We start from the raw sequence: 21,607 nt of genomic DNA on the forward strand, positions 1-21,607 counted from the left end.
CAAAATAATGCTTTCAAAACCAAAACATACCTAAAGAATTAATCACAAATATCATTCTCACTGGAAAAGGTAGAGGGGTTTTCAAAGCAGACCTTCACACTCCCTTAAACTTTTAATTACAATATTGATGTGGTAATTCAGGGAATGCTGGACATAAATCCAGAAATGACCATGTTAATAATGGTAAGTTTAGTTAGTGCTGAGTAAGCGTGCAAATATGATTCACCAATCAGTCTATATGTCAATAACAAGCATGAATCAGATGCATTCCTCTGACGTATAAACTTACTGAAGTATAAATGTACTGAAGTACAAAATAAGTTTTTGACAGAAAATGAAAGTGACATGGTAACCCTGGATTCAAAAACTCATCACTTTTAAAATGAAAATGCGGAAGAGAATACATAAGTCTAGGTGTAGTGAGACTTTTTCTTTGAGCTCTGTTATTTCTCTCCTTTTATTAGTATCCTTCTATGAATCATGTTCTGCTACTTGAAAAAAAGTTTACAATGTTCAAATTCTATGACCTTTAGAAAAAGAAAGCACCTTACCTTGCAAGCTCAGTTCTGGTGGGCAGAAATGTCACAGTGATTTTGTGCTTTTGGAAGTGGGATGCAGATCATGGATTTGGTAAATCAGTTTTATTCTTCTCTATTTTTTACCTCTATAAATCTTGGGAAGGGAGATGAAAGGAGCAATACTACATCCTATAGAGGCATACTATAGAGGCATACGACTTGAAGAAATGCATGTCATGAGATAACTGTCTTGCAAGACCATTTGTTACACTGGTAGCTCCATAATACTATTACTGTATAAAGAACTTCTGAATGAGAAAGTCAAAGGTAAAATATCTAATTTAAAGAGAACAAATTAAATTGCAAATGATGTAGATTCATCACACATTGTAAATTAGTGTGTTTCTTAGCTGAAACAGTGAAAACTTAAAACAACTTTGTAAACATTGCAAATACTAAGTTTCCTGTCTTAAAATAAAAGATACAGCTCCTTAGATGAAAGTATTTTAATTCAAAATTGTTGGAAAACAATAACAAAGTTTGAACTTTTACACAAAATTAAGAAATTTGGAGTCAGTACTGAGATGCATGGACTCTATCAGCAGAGCAGAGCTTGATTTTAACTATTTTTTGTCCTTTATTTTCCTTTTAGACGCTTCAGTGCAGCTCACAGTGATACACACCCTTCTTCTGCAAAAGCATCCTGGAATACACAGTGAAAACACTTGCAGTTTGCCCAGCAAGTGGAGATAGATGCTTTCCTCTGCCACAGCTTTGGGATGGCATACCTCCTTTGCACTGCCCCGGCTCATGAGCAGTGCCCCTCTGGGCTTCATGATGGATGGAATGGGGAGAGCTAACAGCTGTGGCTGTATTCTTTGCTCTATCACCTTTGCTTAGAGGAAAGGTGATTTGTGCATGCTGCACAGGCCTGCCTCCTGCCCTCTCCTGTGCTGGTGTATGGCAGACAGGCTGTCACAACCATCCTGTAAGGAGAAGAGAGCAGGAGGACAACTCCTTGTCAGAGAAACTTGAGGCAATACCAGGAGCCTTATGCAACTGCTGCCTTGTTTCTACATTTTCCATTAGTTACCAGATTCATCTGTAGCTTTTCCTTTTTCCTTTGTGTAACAATTATATAACAAGGGACATGTGAGTACAAAAAATCCCCAATAATAAAACAAGCAGTTTCCCAGTATGTCGTTTCCCAGTAGTGATGACTTCTGGCAGTGACCTTCATGTGTCCTAATCTAAAACAAAGGCAACACAGGAAGAGAAAGTGACTCAGTCTTTGAGTCTCAGAAAGCAAATTATCTAAGCAATCTAATCTGGTCTTTATGAGCTTGAATGAGGTGTTTTGCTAGGCTTGGATTTTTTTCACAAGGGGATACATATTAGGAAAAATGGAAGCTCCTTGTGAAACTGATAATATGTGTTGCTAAATGCTCTTTAGCTGAAAGATTTTAGAGGTATTTTTGTTTCACCCAGCCAGCAACCAAGCCCCATGCAGTCACTAACTCACTTCTCCACAAGAGAAATCACAGAGAGAATTGAAGGGATAAAAGCCAAAAAACTCATGGGCTGAGACAAAAGCAGTTTAATAGGGAAATCAAAAGCTGCACACACAAGATTCACCACTTCCCACGGGCAGGCAGGTGTTCAGCCATCTCCAGGAGAGCAGGACCCCATCACTAAATAGACACTTGGGAAGACAAGAACTATCACTCATAATGTCACCCTCTTCCTCCTTCTTCTCCAACTTTATATAGTGAGCCTTATGCCATATGGTCTGGAATATCCATCTGGTCATTTGGGGTTTACCTGCTTCAGCCATGTCTTCTCCCACCCTCCCAAGAACCCTCAGCTTCCTCACACATGTGGCAGTATGAATGGCAGAAAATGCCTTGGCTCTGCATAAGCCCTGCTCAGCAGTAACAGAAACATCTCTATATTAACAAGTCTGTGTTCAGCACAAATCCAAACCAAGTGTGTGGTGTCCCATACAAAGCCACAGTGAAGAAAATTATACCAGCAGAAAGCCACACATGTGCTTCCCTCAAGGAAATGACCATACTTCAAAGCTTTGTTTTCTCCAAAAGAGGTTTATCAGTACATTTTTTGGTGACTCGGGAAAGAAGAGGGATGAAATTTTTATCAAGAAGGAAATTCAGGGTGCTGTTTACCCAATGTCTGAGTCAGTGCAAGTCAGCTGCTGGGGGAAGTCCCTTACACCAGGTGCAGTTCTGTTTTTCCTGAGCCTACAAATGTCCCATCTGTCCAGCAGTTCTGCCATGTGGAAAAGGTGCTGCCATTTCCAGTGGTTTCATGGCCTCTTCCTAACTGAAGTACCTCAAACCTCATGTTTGCCCGAGCACCCATCCCCCAGGTGGGGCCCTGTGCTGGAAGCAGGATGCTTCACTCCTGCAGCTCTGTGGAGGGCATCCCTCATTGCTTTGCTCTGTGTGTGTTGTCCCTTTGCCTTCCTCCTGCAAACACATCAAAAGCTATGTCTCCCCAGCAGGTGAAACTCTCTCTGCACTTCATCCATGTGGATTTCTGTGAGGCTGAGAGAACTAAAGATGTATTCCAGTTTCTTGAGTGTCTGTCTCTTCTCCCTGGTAGCAAGCAATAGGATGACAGAAAACAGCCTCAAGTTCTTCCAGGGTAGGTTTCGATTGAATATTAGGAAATATTTATTCACCAGTAGGGTTGCCAAGTCCTGGAACAGATTGTGCAGGGAAGTAATAGAGTAACCACCCTAGGTGGCATCTGAAAGATGTGCAGATCTGACACTTAGGGGCATGGTTTAGTGATGGACTTGACAGTGCTGAGTTAATAGTTGGACTTGATCAGCATAAGGGTCTTTTTCAACCAAAATTTTTCTATGATGTCGTGATCTGCTGCTGGGGAAGGAATTGCTGTGGAAAATTAAGAGCTGGCTATGGTCCTCTTTGAACACCCTTGGAAGCCCTTGGGAGCCCTGATGATTCTTCTTTGCCTGCTCAGCTCTTTTGTCCCCCCTCCTCCTCCTTCCTGAGTCCTTCAAATCATACCTCTTCCTGGCAAAGCAGGTGGAGTAAAAGCAGACAACTTTCCTTTCAGCACTGCAAGAATGACCCCAAAAGAATGTACTCAAACCAGTGTTGTGTTTATATTTTAATTATCCACTGACATGACCTTTGGCTGAGTTGTCCTTCCAGTCATCCCAGGAAGATATTGTCATTCAGTGTTCTGTACAGCACTTCTGAAAGCATTTTGGAAGACACAGTAGTGTTTGCTCCATTTCAGAGATGGAAAAATCACCAAACGAAAAATCAAGTAACTTTTAACTGCTTAAGTAGACATGCAGAGCCAGGGATTGTGGGAAGCTTTATCTGAGCCAGAAATTCAGGCCAGCCTTTTTCAGACATCGCATTCCCAAAACAGCACCTACAGTTGCTGATTTTTAGCCATTCTTAGGGCAATAGCTTCCCAGATTAATTAACTGAACTACTAACAAACATCTTGTCAAATTCTGTGCAAGTAATTTAGAAATATTAAAGTAACTTTCTTGGTCAGTCTTCCCTTATTATGTTTAGGGAGACACAAGAGGTAGTTCAGAAAACAGAACAAGAGAAATATTATCTACTTAGATAAGAATCTGAAGTGAATAAATGCAACTAAGTTATCGACTGAAATGTCTTTTGTTGCTTTGTTCTGCCACTTAGTGCCAACAGCCTGTGCCAAGTGCGGACCTGATTTGCGTCACCACTGTGGTGATTTTGTACCTATGCTGATTTTGCAATGTATGACAGCTATAACCTTGTAAATATTGGACTTACAGGGAGGCAAGGATGAAGTAAACAAGATGTGAGATTTTTATGGTTATTCTTTCCTGCAATAGAGATTTATGGAAATGCTGTCTGTCAGTGGGCATTATCATTTCCCTGCTATCTTTTGTCTGGTATCAATGTGCATTCATTTCAACCCTTTTAAAAAGTCTTCAAAGTGAATAACAACAACAATAATAATACAATAGCAGCAACAATAAATAATACTCATAAAATCACAGATCATAGAGTGGTTTAGGTTGGAAGGGAATTTTCCCTCATTCATGGATAGGGACACCTTTCTCTGGACAAGGCTGTTCACAACTCCGTCTGACCTGGCCTTGATTCTTCCAGGCATGGGGCACTCCCAGCTTCTCTGGACAATGTGTGCCAGGGATTCACCACCCTCACAGGGAAGTATTGCTTCTAAATATTGAATCTAATCCTCTTCTTTTTCAGCTCAAAGCAATTCCTTCATGTCCTGCTCCTCCATGCTCTTATCAGAAGTCCCTCTACAGCTCTCCTGTAGCCCATTTTGGCACTGACAGGAGGTCTAAGGTCTCACCAGAGCCTTCCCTTCCCTGGCTGGACAGCTCCAACTTTCTCAGCCTGTCTTCATAGCAGATTCGCTTCAGCCCTCGGAGCATCGTCATGGTCTCCTCTAGGCTTGCTCTGCTTCTTGTTTTGGGAAGTTGTGGTGCAAAAAAAGAACAATAATAATAAACCAACAAAAACAATTAGAAAAATATTAAAATGGAACAACAAATTAGTAAAATATTGAAATTATAAAACAATAAAACAATAGAATAGCACAATAACAAAGCAATAAAATAGGAAATAATAATGTAATAACAAAATTAACTGTGTTACTTGTTTGTAAATGGGTCTGTGGCTGCCTGGGACCCCAGTGCTGGGAAGATGCTCCAGTGTCCTGAAGCTGGAGCACTGTTTTTTTTGGAGGCTGGAGAGGTGGAGGATATTTGCAAGCAATGATTTTTCTCTGCTCTCAACACTGTGTCGAAAGCAAAGAAACAGGTAAAAAATTGATAAATACCCACCTAAAAACCCACCTAAAAACCAAACAAAAAACCCCCTTCAAACAAGCAAAAAAAAAAAAATTAAACAGAAACAAAAGAAACATCCTAATCCCTTTCTCCAATTAAAAATAATTTTAAAAAGTGCAGGTCTTTTCATCGATTTTGGTTTTAAACAATTTTCTGGAATAATTTAATTCAAACTAAAGGCAAATACTTAGTAAGCATCATAGATTTAAAGTATAGTGTCAATGGTGATAATTTTTTATTTAAATTAAAAACCTGTTGAATTCTTACCTTTTCATTTCTATAGATTACAAAAACCGTCAATACAATTCCTGTTCTTTGATCCCCCCCACACCCCCAGCTTTACACAAGCCTCTAAATTACGTGCAGGACTTCTGATTATGGATGAAACATATCCTGACAGGAAAAACATCCTTGTTTGCAATATTAGCTAAATAACTCAAGCTCTTGGACAAATTTGAAAAAGTTCCTGGCTTTGCCACCAGTTTTGTGTGCAATTGTGTTTTCAGGTCTCACAATTCCCATTTTTTGTTTTAAAACCAGCTGCAGCTTATTATCACTGAATTAGCACGGTCAGAGGTTTGGGCTTCACTGATGTTGTTGGGGGAAAATCACTTGTGTGTCAGGAGGTGAGATCTTTTACCCAAATTGAATTCCTACAGAGTGCAACTGCTGAATCTGGCAACACTTTGTGAACTTCAGCTCCATGAATTGCAGGAAATCTTGGATAAACCCTTGTTAATGGGAGTGTTTCCAACTTTTCAGGGCTAAGGCCAGATCTTTAGCTTATCTCTAATTCTCCTTATAGCTTGCATCACTAAGAGGGATGTACTTCAACCTGTATAATTGCCTTTCCTACGTGTTAATATATATGACAAGATGTGAAATGAAGTGGCATCTGCTTCCTTTATCATTTTTATCTAAACAGTCTGAGGTGGGGTTATATTTTAAGGGAAAGAGTTTCTAAAATTAAAACGTAGTTTTAGACTATTAAATTTTATGGTGTTCGAACAGAAACAACTGAGTTACAAAAACAGAGGTCAATACCAGAATTGAGGTTCCTTTAAGTTAAAAAAAATAATAAAAAATTGCAAGCTTTTTTCTTTTTAGGCATGTTTTGTGGCTGTTAAGGCAATGAAGGAAAATCTCACTTTGCATTTACGTTGTACGACATTTGCTTGGCTGAAAAAATGTTAATTACTTTAGACTAATGGTGGAAAATAAAAGAAATTTAAAGTCAAAGCACTCAATTTCTCTCCAATTTGAGAAAGTAGTCTGGTTTTATTATTTTTAAAGTGTGTTGGAAATGACTATTTGACCATTTTGGTTTTTTTGTATTAAAATCTTTCTGTGTTTAAAAAAAACCATGGCAGATTCATTTCATTAAACCAACATTTTTTCAGTCAGTTTTCTCCACAGATGTGTGTTAACCTGCTCTGCAAAGAATTGAACGAATGAATGAATGAATGAATTGAATGAATGAATCATTCCTTGATATTGGAATTGGATATTTTTTTTTTCATTTATTTGGCTTTTTTTTCTCTCAGCCCAGGTTTTCTCTTATCTCCAACCAGGAATGAACCTCACTTAATGGTCTGATTATTTTTATAGGGCAAGATGATCCCATGTGTCTTTGTCCTTCCAGCTGTAACCAGTTTCCACAGACTTCACTATTCAAATGCATCTTTTGAGACTGTGAGTACCACACTGGATCTGCTCACATGAGACATGAATCAAGAGTTTCTCAGCAGAAATGCTGGTGAATTTATCATATAGGTTCGACCCAAGATTGGTTTTAAGAGGAGAAGAAACAGAGAAAGAGACACTATTTGAATGGCCAAAAGGAGGATGATAGAAGCCTGTCTTACATGGTTATGGTTGGGACAGAAGGCTGCAAGTAGAAGTGGAGTAGTGTGGCAGTAGACAGCCATACAGGCCTAAACCAAAGGCGAATAGGGCTTTATGGCCAACATTTAATTGCTATAAACTCAGGTAAGAATGATTTTCCTACACAAGCAATGTGAGGGAGCTCTTGGTTTATTTTGTTTTATCCTTTCAGTTTCTCAGCATATTAAAAGCCTGGCCAAACTCAGAATAGGGGAGGCATTGAGAAAAGGTCATCTGAAGGTAGAACCACATGGACATTTTCAACTCTGGCTTACAGCTGCAGAATATTTGTGCAGCACTTACAGTGGTGCACAGGAGGAGGAAAAGATAGACTGAGTCCTGCTCCCTTTCCTTTTCTTTGATTCAGAGGCTGGAAACAGGAGGGCATGGCACACTTGTGACCTGGTTTTTGCACTATCCTTCAGGAACTTGATAGCAGTCCAAAAAGCATTCCTCAGATCACAGGCTGTTGACACAGTACCTCAATATGAACTGTGAGAAGGCTGACTTCGTTCTATATTTACTGCTGCTGGCAGCCACCAGGAACTGTGCTGTGCTTGAAGCATTTCTAGCATGCTCAAAGCTAGCTTGTGAGCCCCAGAAAATGAATGTTACACAACGAACTGGATCTGATATAATTGGGCTTAGGGTACCGCCAGGTGATGCCCCTTGCGTTGACCTACTGAATATTAGCCATGATGTTGTGGTTCTTGATTTTCAAAACTATTTTTTCTGCTGTTTTTTTTTTGCTAGTTTAACTCCCTGAGCTGCCTTAGTGTAATGCCAGCTGAGTACCAGCAGGAGGGAAAAAAAAGTCAGGTGTTTACGTGCAAAAGAATGTGAGGTTCATCACTGTCTTACTAGGCCCATAACAAGGGGCACAAAAAGTGTAAGTAAGAGAAACCTGGTACATAGAGGGTAAGAGCAATATATAGTTAAATGTCTTTTGGCAGAGCACAGAAAATCCCTTCAATGAATAAAGAATGGATATAGTTCTGTGAATAAGCCATATAGTTGTACATTCATTAGCTATATACAAATGTGGAAATTTCTTACCATATCTTCATTAGTGGATTTTATGTATAGAAGATGGACTGTAGTTTATCTTCTGTTCTGACTTTCCTTCAGCTGGAAAAAAAAACATTAAAAAACCCCCCTCTGACTCATGCTGAAATGTATTTTGTATGTGTTGTGATGGATTTAACTTCCAGCCTCAGTTTACAAGACAGGCTAGGCAAAAACAAAGGAAAGAAGAACAATAACCTCAAGTGAATGAGGTCATGTATTATGAACTCTTGGAAGGGAGAGGGAGACAAGTCTTATTAAAGTTTTTCAGCATGTATCAAGTAGAAAGTAAAGCCCAGAAAAAGAAACATTCAAACTAAGATTTCTGCAAGTGATTAAACTATTTTTTTTGCCCTTTTCTCTAGTAAGCTAACTTTATTACTGTGCCAATGCTGAGACCTCAGTCTCTTTCAAATCAATAATCCTAATTATTCAAAATACTTGAGGGTTCACCTTTTAGTTTCTCTGTCTTGGATACAAAAAGCTAATTTTTATATTTGTTAAGACATTGATGAAATTTAAATCTGTGGTGTGACTCTTGAATTTAGAGGCAGCAATTCTGCTGTTGCCTATTTACTGGCGTGGGAAGTCAGTGATCAGAGAGAATAAATAATCCTCTCACGGAGTAAATGAACGAAAAGTATTAGAGGTGCTGCTCTGCACTTTTGTGATTATATGTCTGTATTACATGAGACACATCACCCACTTCCACTGTAATACTGTAAAAACACAGCCTCTGAATAAGCAAGAGATCTCTGCAGAAATGGGAACTTGTGCAAATCCCCCCAGAGAAGTTATGAGCAGCACTGGTGGAACAGCAGTCTGAGGTCAGCAGTAGCTTTCATACAGCAAAACTCATAAACAAGCTGGTGAGTCAAACTCGTTTCCTTGACTAACAGGAATAGGATTTCATAAACACAGCAATCGCTTAGTGCTCTCCAAACCAACTGTGAACTGTTTTCGTCAGTTTATGCAGCAGACAAACGGAGGGGAAGGGAGCTGTTTCCAGCAGCTCTTTTGGAAATGCTTCTAAAAAGAGGCTCTTTCAGAAAATATAATAGTGGTTAAACTTTGGGTAACAGGGGAGACATTTTATTAGGACTCATTTAACTTGACAGTTAACACTGCCTTATTTCTGACCTACTCTTTGCTGAACTGGTATATTTTTTTCATGTTTACTCTATGGGTTATGTCATGGTAGCTTAATGTCCTTCTTAATGTATTTTCTTGTGTTTGAAAAAGTCAAATCAAGACTTTGTGTAAGATCAACCTAATAAAACACCCCATCTCATAAAATTCACTGTCTTTCTAGTGATGAAGCACAGTCTTTTAAATCCTATTTCAGTGGAAATTTGGATAGATCAGATTTGTAAGGGAGGTAAAGACCTCACTAATGCAAGTGCTTTTGCAGTTTAAATTCAGAACGCTGTTTCAAGCATTTATTATATTTTATCAGCCTTTTCAAAATATTGTGAATCAGATGATCAAGTATAAAATGTATTCTGTATTCAGTTACAACTTTATTCCAAAGGTTATATTTTAAATATTTTAATTCATAAAAAGTTGATCGTGTCTGCAACCCAGTTCCTAAATATTCTGGCATTGATCCTCAGTGCAACTGCAGACCAGCAGCACACCATGAATTCACTCCCCTGGACATTTCATGCCTGTGGTCATATAAAAGGCCTAGGTGATAGTTAGGAAATGTAAAGAATACTCTGAGGTCCAAAGTCCCACCTGCAGTTGCCCAAGGTGGAGGATTGATTTAGTGTTCACACACCCTCCTTCAGATCTTCAGATGGAGCATGGTCTGCAAAAATTTCCCGTGTTGTTCTGCAGCTGTGTTCTTTGTGTTACATCATTAATGGTGTTGACACTGAAAAGATCAACAATATACCACAATATCCTACTGATCTAAGAGTTTGGTAAATAAACCGTAAACTGTGAAGGAGAGAATGATTTTGTCTCCTTATCTCTCTAATCTTATCTCGCTTTTGTTCAAAGAGATTTAGTCTTGCTGGAAGGTCAGGATCCTATGCAAGAGCTTTTTTTTTTTGTTTCTTGTTTCTCTGTTTCTTGAAGACTCAGACTGGCCTTGCCCCTATCTCAAGGATGTGCTGCTGCCCTTGCCACCTCTTAGCCTGAGTAGGCAGAGAGAGGAGGGGTGGGGACAAGTCCTGTCACTGGTTACTCCCACTCTCCACTACAGGTGGAAAGCAACGGAGAGCTTCCTCCTCCTCCATTTCTGTGAGATGGTGGCAGAACCTGAGGGAGCAGGTCACAGTACAGTGTAAGCTGTGCCTTTCACACTGCTGTGCTGTCCCACTCTGGCAGGCAGAGTTCATGTCATCAAGATTTTGGAGCATGTGTTAGCCTTTAGATATTAGAGAGGTTGGTTGGCATTAAGTTTTTTCAGTGAAAATAGACATCAAGTCTCTCCAGCATTGTCAGTGGGAAGTGGAAAGATTTCTTCTGCTAGATGTGATTTAAAATTTACCAATATGTATACCAAATGGGAAAAACTAATTTTTTCTCAAAGTCAACCCTGTCATTTTTTTTAAGAAACCTGTGCAGTGTAACTCATGTGCTGGAGGGTTACCTGCTACTATTTCTATGGCATAAACTCATCCTGAGCAAGAGGGGCTGCTTCTTGCATTCTCTTCCTTTTCCCCTCCCAGCCTCCTTGTGTGCCATTTGCTTCTTATCCTGAAGATTTCCAACAAGAAATCTCACATTTCTTCCAAAATTTTAATCCACATTTTTCATTTGTTCAATGGCAAGTCTTTTCCTATGTCTTTCCTTTTTACCGCTCCCAGATTTTAATTTATTTCTCTGGTTTTGCTGTTTTCCCTTTTACTCTTATGCATCCACTCCTTACCACTCTCATTTCTTTCTTTCTTCTTTCCCTCTCTCAGAAGGGAATGCTTTCAGAAGTGTATTAGAAAGTTGGCAGAGTTGAAATGGAATAATTTCATTGGAATAAAGTCAAAGGCTGTGCTGTTAAAGTTTGAAGTTTTGATGATCACATTCTAGTAAACCCTCCACCCCTCTGTGCTTCTGTTTTCCCCAATGGTAGCAGTAGAATTTTGCCCTTCTATTTTCCTTGAAACTGCAAAACTGATTGAGTACATGTGACATTCATATGCTGTTGTGTAACAACCAAAAGGAGCAATAGCTTAAGGCTAACAACAAGACCTTGCAAGCTCAGTCATCAACACCAAGAAGCTGACCTGGAGAAGAAAATTTTCTCAGCTGGGCGAAGATCCTGGAGACCTGAAAGCATCTTCATCCTTAAGGGTCAGGGGGCTGAGTGGAACAGGACAAAGGGTCCATGGAGAAAAGAAACTGACTATAGACACAAAGCTTTGGACAAGCAAAAACTCCAAAAATAGAAATCTCTCAAACTCTGAAAAGCTGGAAATCAGATGGTTTCTGACCAGTTGTTCTTGGTTTTGTTTTGCTTTTATATTCCATTCATGACTGTGTCTAAGTGAGTGCAAACTGAAAAAGTGAAAGATAACTAAAAATTAATTTGCTGGCTGCTGTGAATTTTCATGTAACATTTCGCTAAAGTGCAGTTATTTCACCTGGAAAATTATAATGGCTGCAATTATTTTGGAAATGTGTTTGTCAGAGAAGCTTGGAATGGAAACACAATAAATTTAATATTCTTTTTGATATAAAGTGAATGAATTTGTATGCTGAAGTTGTAGTTTATTGTACCTGGTATGTGCAACTCTGTGTTGTCATCAAGAACAAATTTAGGAAAACACTTAGGATCTTCTGTGGAAACAGAGAGATAAAACAATGTTCATCACTGCTTAATATAGAAGCACAGCAAGATAAAAGTTGAACCTTGCAGTCCCATGAGATTTCCTTGACATCACATAGTAAGTGCAAAGGCTGGAGTAATTGACAGGATTCTGGGAGGGAGAAAAATTAAAAAATCCTACTGATAAAGGAGTGGCAAGTCATCTCAGAAAAAACAGGAGAAACACTGATCAAACAAAGAAAAAACTCAAAATTCATTGTAATTGAGGTGCTGGGCTAGCAGCACTTCTCAAGGATCAAGCAGAAATGAGTGACATATAGTATCTTAAAACTAATATAGAGATGATTTCTATATAATCCATGAGTAAGAATTTGTAATTATGTTGGAAGAGTAACAGGAAAATTTTGCTGCTAAACTCTATTTCAGGGAACCCAGTCCTTTTACATTAGGCTTTCCACATCTGTTTCATATCCAGTTTATGTCAACAGTAATTGAAATCTGTTACCATATGGGTTTTGGGTGGGCTGCACTGAATGAGCTACCAAGAAAAAGATAAATTCTAGCATGAATTAAACATCATTCAAAGTCCTCTGGTGCCTTTTGTGAGCTGAGTGGAGAAGCCATAGAGACTTGACTTGTACAGAATTGGAAATAAGGTAACCAGATTTTACAGAAGTAAGGAAAAATCTTAGTTTCAGTCTGGAGAATGATGGGTTAAGATATAAGCTTTCTATATTAGCTTATTATACAGAAATTTTGAATAAGCATCCACACATCCACAAGTATTTTACTTTGCAAAATCTATTTCTTTTGGTCTGTATCTAATGCAAACTGTACTTCAACCATAACATTTCTAAATTTGTAAGAAAGAAATTACTAGACAAATAAAATAGTGGGAACAGATGTTAACGTCCTCACTCTAGGGAGGTCAAATGTAAATTCACTGTAGGAGACCAAACTCAGTAATTGGACTGCCTAACAAATTAGATTCCCAGTGTGTGCTTTGATATGTACAAGTTCTTTGTTTTCACACAATAGCTTCTTTATCACTGAAATCTCCATATTATGAAACAAGAACATTTCTTGCAATATTCATGGTTTCTATTGAGGAAATAAAACACTATAATATGAATCTTTAAGTAAAAATTCAATGTTACAGTCTTTGGCTTGGATATTACATCTAAATCAGGTACAGACATATCAAGGGGGCTTGGTTTTTTAATCCAGTCTTGCTTTTGGAGAAGTTAATGGGATGTTTGTTACTGGCAATACCAAGGGGTGGCTACAGACCAAAGGAGCAGTTATCAAAGGCTGTATAAATGGGGAAAGGTACCCATGTTGGCCTACAATAGTGACTGAGGGAAACAGAATTTGACTTGGGACCAGCAGAGGCCCTTTCCAAGCTATATTATTCATGTTTCTATGACTACTTATATTTCATTACCAGAGACCTTCTCTTTTGAAGTATCTATTGTATTAGTGATCCCCTTTAAACTGAGTAATCTTAATCTTGTAATTTAAAAAAAAAATTTGAAAGGATCATAGCTTTAAGGCCAGGGAATAATGAATGCAGAAGAAAAAAAATGCCTTCCCAACAGAATTCTCTTTGGTTTCTTGATTGAACTCATAGCTACATAGAAAAGTTATCTTAGGCTGAAAAGTTTCCTAATGTCTTTATACCACTATGGAAAAAAGTAATTTTTTTTAGAGTCTGAACAGCCCATAGACACCAATAAAGACAGTAAATCTTAGATGAAAAAGCTGACAAAATACCTAAATTTTAGGAGGGCCATCATTAAAACAGAACATTCAATGACTGTTCAAGTGTTAATTAATCAGCATAAATATTCGTACATTCTTCATCCTTGAAGAACCACTCTCTTCTGGAAAGTACAGCTTTAATAATGTTTTACATCACAGCTTCATGACATCATCACAAAATTTTGGCCTAGGAAGTGGCATATGAGGATATAGATTGTTTTATTTTGTGAGAGCTCAGGATTTCTTGTTTGAGTGTTCATAACTGTGGTAATTCCACTTAGGAACCAGCAAAGAAGCTGTGTGTACGTATTGTAATCATGATGTATGTCATGTTCTTGGAATGCAGCCATCCTCTTTCAGGGACAGGGAGGGAAATTTCCTTCAACTCTAGAGCAATTACTACCCAGTCGCAGATCCACTGTGTACTCCAGGTATTTGGGTTCAAAATGAATTACAGAAGGATGACAAAAAGGAGAAACCTACTGACAGAATAGGATGAAAGTATGATTAAATTGGTACTATGCAGTGTTTAGTGCCTAGCTTTAGATGGGTTAACATTCCGTCTATATTTGTGCATATGCACAGACTGAGAGATGGAGAAAGACGATAGTTTCTTTCTTGTTTGCAAGTGCCACCTTGTCTTATGGTGTCTGTATGATGCTTATATCCCCAGTAGTCTGTTCTGTTTATGCTGGATATTAAGTTTTGCACCCTTGAGACTGGTTTTAAGAGTGAAGGTGGGGGGGGGAGAAGAAGCGTGGAATTTGTTTTCAGACACTGCACTCACTCATCCACATTCCTGCTCCTGGACTATGCTGTCTGCAGCATGGACAGCAGGACAGAACTCTCCTTTGCCTTTAGTTAGTTTTTAGCTAGCTGAGGCAGAGAAGTTCCCTGGACTGTGGTGTTTCTTTTTCTTGGAACTGATCAGTCCTGCTCTGGACTGAAAACCCAGAAGAACACCAGGAGCTCACACCTGTGGCCCACCAGGGCCCAGGATGCAGCATTTTCCAGAGCAGGAGGGACTGAGTGAGCTGAGGTGCAGCCCACAGAAAGTACTTTCTGAGTTTTCCATCTTCAGAACAGCAAGAGATTTTATTGTTTAATGTTATTCTATTTTTATGCTTGTGAATACTTTACTTGTTAAATAAACAGGTTTTTCCCATTTTTCACCAAGGAAAAATGAACCTGGAGAGGGAAGGTCTTGAATCTGCTTTCTGGAGAGATCCTTTTGGAATTTCCTCCCAAATTTGCCTTAAACCAGGACACACCACCTGCACTCTTTCCCTCGTGTCCGTTGGGTTTATTGCCCTCACCAGGACAGTGGAGGAGTGAGTTTAGAATCAGAGGGCTGTTACTCTTCTATGGGCTAGAAGTTGCAGTACTGGTTGTTTGGGTGTTTGAGTTAATATCTCTACCAGTGATAAACACAGGATGAAAGTAAATGGAGAGCAGCTGGCAGAGGCCCAACAAAATTCTCCACCTTTCAGAGAATATTTCCTTAGGCTTTGTAACTAAGTTTTTGGTAGTCCTAAGTTCCACTTAATATGGATGTAGAAATATGTAGTATATATTTTTTGAAGTCAAAGTAAATATTGAAGAACAAATTGTGAAATCTCATTTGGCAGAGGGAGGTTTCATCATTGGCTTTTCTCTCAGCCTCAGGAGGTTTCATAACATCTGAAGATGTTATCATGAGTGTGAGAAGGCTGACATTTTAGAAAAAGTCTCAGAATGGAAAAAATTATTAACTATTAAATATCAGGGATGTGAATGGAGTGCACAAGTGATCATAAATAATCACAGGATGCTTAAGAAAGTAATGATCATTAATAGCTTTAAATATGTATTTTTTTTAAATGTCCCTTATGTCTTATAAAAAGGCGTCTTCTTTATGGTCCCCATATCCTTCCCATGTTGGAAAGCACCCAAATGCTCCCACATTTCAAGACATCTGGAGATTCCACTGGCTGGGGTCTTACCTGATGTCTTAAAAAAGCTACACACAAGCATAAAAAAGAAGATACATACAGATGGTTTAGTGTGTGAAATAGGGATAACTTTCTGAGTATCAGAGGTGCATTCATCATATTGAATTTCATGTGGCATTTTGCCATTCAGTGTGTGCAATTCAAAGACACCTTACTGTAGGACTTCATAATTGTCTTTATTCTGACTCTTCCAAGTAGTATTGTGTCATCAGAGGTTACTGTTATACCACAATCAATTCCTTTACCTAAATTTTTTATGAGTATGTTGAACAGACATCTTGCTGAGAACTCTTTCTTATCATGAAAAAGTTCTTAATTCTCAAGGTGCACATAACATTTGTTACTGTTTCTGATATAAAACAGAATATTACATAAACCACATTTTTCTAGGGTTTTTTAAAATCCAGAGATATATATGCATATGTAGTATGCATTTCTCATTATATTTTAATGTATATATTATTTGTGTATAAACGTCTGTATAGATTTGTGCATCCAAAACTCTTTTAAAGAAAAGTATTTGCATTTTCTTGATTAACGGGTTTGTACTGTGCTGCATTATAAAAGAAAGAGTTGCAATAACTTTATTATGAAGTCTATACATCTAGAAGATCATCTGCTCATGCTGATACCATATAAAAATAAAGACATTGCCGTTTAATTTGGCTGTGAAAAGGTATACTTCTACACTACCAGAATATTTTTGCCAATATTTTATCTTTTGTTGTCTTTAGAGAATGAACACAGCTTGTCAATTAGCTTTGAAGGAGATCTGACTGAACCCAGGAACAAGCAGGTCTTCTGAGACTGTGATATGTTTTGAAAAGGATGACCAACTGAGGTTACATTTTGCAAAGGTTACATGCTTAATTTTATCTGTAACATGAATTCAAAGGCAAAAAAATCCATTAAGTTTTAAGGTGACTGATTTAGAACCTTCCACACTTTTCTGTGAACATGCAGATTTTCATGTGGGTTTTTTTTTCCTGTTTTTTCTTTTACCACTTGAAATTTTATTTGAAACTAGGAAAGCAAAAGCTTTCCTCTTTTCTGGAACTTTCAGTCCTAAATCTGTAACAGAAAACAAGGCAAGCCGACACACCTTAGACCTTCAGCAAATGTGTTGTCATTTGAAAGTCCTGGACATTTCATTTTTTTCTGGTTTTGAAAAATAATTTTCCATCAATGAGGTTAAAGGATCTGATCATGATAGCCCTTTCAAAATGCTGTGTTTAGGTATGAGTGGACTAAAGTTGTTTTATTTTTTTATATGTCATACAAATGCATTCAGCTATGTTTTAATTCTCTTCATTGAGACAAGAGTGAATTGAATAACTGAAATAAAACAGGAACCTTCTACATGAAGGTAGAAGGCATTTTTCTATTTCTAAAGATGCCTTTTGCCAAGGATTCTGTTTTCCATTAAACAAAAGTAACTTTATCACCATTAATAACTTCATTGACTGCTGTGCAACAACTTAGGTTGTGTGAAGATGTCTGATTACAGATAGTCAAGGCTGGGAAATGTAAATGGTATCATGTATGGCCTTGTTCTTTTCATCCCTTTACTCATTTTCTTCTGGCAGTGTGTCCCAATGGATCCCTCTGACTTGCAGAGGTTGAGACTTGCCATTCTTCCTTGGAATATCACTAGAGAAAACAAAATTGCTACAGGATACAGCCTGATGATTCATTCACTAGATGCTCTCTCCCTTCTGAGTAACAGCTGAATCATAGCATATGCCAAGGGTGGAAAAGACTGCTTGTCACAAAACTGCGTGGCTATGTTTAGTGCTGTCCTTGTATCCTAACTTTGTATTCTCCCATTCTAAGGTGTACCATGCCCTCAAACAGTATTAGTAGGTCTGCAGGTAGAGTTGTTCTGTTTTGTCATTCATGTGAGCTATTATAGAAAGCTATTGATTTGCAATAAAGTTTATTTTAAGGGAAATTAAATGATCTCTCAAGGTTTGCAGATAGATGTCCAAATTCCTAAAATCCAAAGCTGTTTTCTGAGGGAGGATTAGGCCACACCATGAGCCTAACCCAGCAATAATCAGGGATTTCTTGTGGAGCCTCCATGGGTTTCATTTTCCTATCCACCCCTGATACACTACTCAAGAGAGAGCTGTGCCTTATTACAGCATTTCTTATTCCTTATTTAAGACATTGGCTATGTAGAGGGGTTTTTTGAAAGTTTTGGGACGTTTTTGAGTTACAGGGAGTTTCCCTTGTTTATATTTTGTATTTCTTCATCCGTGAGGGTCTGAGTGAAAGTGAGAGATAATGAAATATTAACTATTTTATACTAATATAGGAGTCATTATTTGGCTGGGAAAGTTGCTGATTGAAGATTTGTGATGGTGGCAGTAGTTAGATTTTCGTAACCTAAGGATGTGCTAGCTGAGATGAAATGAAATGCTGTTCCAGGCTTTTTATTAGCTGTAGCATATACATCAGCAAATAATAGGATTCAGACTTCCTTATTTTAGGATTTCTCAGTTTCTGTTTGTGTGAGTCTTTTGGGAATGAATAATACAGTCATTGTTTTTTAAAGTCCTTTAAGTATTCTTCACCATCTCAGCATCTTTGGGAACTAACTACAGTGCATTCCACAGCATGTGTGAGTCCATGTAATGCAAAATTGCTGTTAGACCACACATTTTGAAACCTTTTACTCTTCTGTGTGAATTTTCTGTAAGAAAAGTTGTTAGTCACTGAGTGGCTAACAAACTGATGATTTACAAAGTGGCTGTTTCTAAACATAAACTGAAGACCTTTTTTTTTGATTTTTTTCCTCCTGAGCTTCTCTCTGTTTATAGAATGTACAGCTCATGTTTTTAAAACTTACCATCCAAGTGTTTTACATAGTAAACAGCTGCAGATAACTATGTTGCATACTTTCCTCCAAGTTAAAGGAAACTTTCTTCTCCCCTTTCTCTGTACTGTTTCTTCAATTTCTAATTCTTTCCCATTTGCTGAATAACACAGAAGTTAACTGCCTCACGGTTATTTTACTTCCTCATTTGTGTATTGAGATAATTAATTGTGTAGTGTGTAATAACAATACCGGGATGGTACTGACAAATTCCTTGGGTAGTAATGAGGTATTCTTGCCATCTTAAGAGCTAGAGCCAAATCCTGATGCAGTTGTTCAGATTTTATTCTGAACTACTTTTATTCTCATAATTACTGAGTACCTTCATGAGGGCTTTCATGAGCAGAGGGACACAAAAACTAAAGACAGGTTTTCTGCTCACAAGGTAATACATAAGAAGGTGAATGAAAGGAGTTGGAAGATCATTTCTGTCCCTGTCCCATAATTTCTGCCTTCTGCTTTGCATCTCCTCACCTGCAGTGTTTCATGCTCAGCTCTCTGAACTCTTCATCATGTCTTCCCTTACCATGAGAATGGATCCAAAATGAGTTAATGGTGGTATTTTCCCCATGCCTTTTCTTTATTCACCGGCTGCATATTGATCTTATGTTGCAAATATATTTTCCTTCTCCATATGGTTCAGAATATAATGGGGAGAAAGGAACACCAACATGCGCAACTTCAGAAGCCATGTTGGAGGTGCTGACAATGAGCCTCCTTACTTTTTTTTGTTTGCTTCACAAAAAAGAGGAGGAAAAGAGAGGGCATGAAATTATGAATCTACAGATACTTTTACACAAGTGAATGTCTTGTTTTGCATTTGTTTTACCTTTAAAATAAAAATCCTTCTGTGAAGGTTATAAAATAGGCTAAGATTTATTTACCCTAGAGATAAGGAATTTTATTGCTTGCAAGGTTATTTATGACATAAGCAAAGACAAACAGAAGGATGAAAGATAACATTTTTGTGAATACCCAAGAGAAAATGTTGATAAACTGTGAGTTTTGGAAGTGCCAAGTGTATTACTTTCCCCATTTTCATTTCTAGAAGTGAAGTTAGAGGTTTATTAATGTGTGAAGGTAAGACCAGCATATGCTACACTATTTTTGTCCGTCATCTGAGAAAATTAATGACAGCAAATAGTATTAATTTAATATTCTAGGCAAGTTGCACAGCCTTAATGCTGAACTCATGATGGGGTAAATCACTGAATTTTTTTATCCCAGCTGTATCTCCTGAATTTGTACAAGAACACGTTCTTGCTGGACTGGGACAGGGCAGAGCCAGGAACATGTAGGTCAAGAAGAAAGATCAGAATGTACTTGCTGACACTGCATAGGACATGAGTTTCTTGGAAAGCAATGAGCTAAGCACAATTTTGGTAAGATTCCAAACACAGTTCAGGGTGTAGCTGATGATATTTTTTTGTCCTTTCTTTGGAAATTGAGGTTTTTAACTTCAAGGTTTCAAGATTTTATCACAAAACAAGGTGGTTAGAAAGTTTCTGCAGACAATAGCCCAAAACTACTATGGGAGTCACGTTGCCTCACTCCATGGACTGGAGGTTTCTGGAAGTACTAGAAAGCACATGATGAAATCACACCCTTGGGCACCACTTGATAGAGAAAGAGGAATAAACTCCCAGTAGGACACCCTGGGGCAGGGTTAACACACAGGTGCCTCCACCATCACAGAGTTGAAAACTTGTGCAATGCATTGGTCCTCTTTATCCCTTTTGTCTCCTTCACACCTTTCTTCATTAAACATTGAGCTATGTGATTTGTTGGAGTTTTTTTCACCATGAAGGGTTAGAGCAGCACTGGAAGGCAAGGGAAGCTGTCTGATAAAAACTGTCTGACACTGTCAGATAAAAATTGGTAGGAGTGCTAGGCAGGACAAAATCTTACCGATATTTGAGTTTTTCACAGGTAGGAAGATTTAGGAATAAATTTGCCTCATAAGAAAGAAATAGCTGGGGGATGACCCAGCTCTGGGCAGCTATTGTCCCCAGGTGTTTGTAAATCATCAGTGACCTTTGTAAATCAGTGAAGAATGCTGATGACCCATCAAAGCAATTTGGAATGAAGACTGACAATTTTTTTATTTATACTAATTAAAACTCAGTTGGTATTACTAAGGACTCAGGCTGAAGACCACCTCTGCTATTTTCTGCATAAAAATGAGCAAGTCCAGGTTTAGGGGCAGTTGAAAGGGAAAACTGGCTTAGATATAGATAGGAAAGGCAAAACAAACAAATATTAATTATTTGCCACTTGCTACTATTTTCTGAGAAAATCAACACTGGTGAAAAATATAATTACTTTTTTACTTTATTCGGAAATGAAGATGACAATAAAAGGTGACAAAATATAATCTAAGAAAACAAGAGAAGACCAGCTTTTTTTATTTTCCCATTTAAAACATCAACCCTAGCCATTCAAAAAGAAAACTACTAGAAGAGGATTTTATCAAAAGGAATAAGTTTGAAGGTGAAGTGTACACATGTGTCTATTAGTGTGAATATCATGCTTGTGATAGCACAGTTCATTCCAGTTATGTTTTCAAATGTTCCTCTGCAATGTAATAGCTATTTATTTATTTTTCTTTCAATGGAGATTTTCCTGTTATCAATTGACTTGAGGAAAGAGTTCTTTAGTGTTCAAATATGAATGCGATAAAAAAATCAAATCTTAGAATACTGTTCTGTTCTCTGATATAAAGATAGTAATTTAAATTAAAAATTATATATTTTGTTTTTCAGGTTTGGGTTCTTTTATCTGGTTGGTTGGTTTTGGATTTTTTATTTAATGTTAGTGGTTTTTTCCTTTTTTTGTTTCCATTAACTTTTAACTTTTTTTGGTAAA

At 37.9% G+C, this 21,607-nt stretch overlaps 1 long non-coding RNA gene across 5 annotated transcripts in view; it reads left to right on the forward strand.

The window, feature by feature from the left end:
* LOC132341782 (uncharacterized) overlaps positions 1 to 6,980 on the forward strand; it is a 29,735-nt gene extending 22,755 nt beyond the window's left edge. For 2 of the 5 annotated variants that reach the window (XR_009490308.1, XR_009490307.1), the window contains one exon: positions 1,171 to 1,716. This is a non-coding gene — a long non-coding RNA (uncharacterized LOC132341782). Of the gene's footprint in view, positions 1 to 1,170 lie in introns of all 5 variants that reach the window. The other 3 variants (XR_009490306.1, XR_009490309.1, XR_009490310.1) reach the window with 3 other exon arrangements.
* Positions 6,981 to 21,607: the final 14,627 nt, after the last annotated feature.

Source organism: Haemorhous mexicanus, chromosome Z (assembly GCF_027477595.1).
Source record: "Haemorhous mexicanus isolate bHaeMex1 chromosome Z, bHaeMex1.pri, whole genome shotgun sequence".
NCBI lineage: Eukaryota > Metazoa > Chordata > Aves > Passeriformes > Fringillidae > Haemorhous > Haemorhous mexicanus.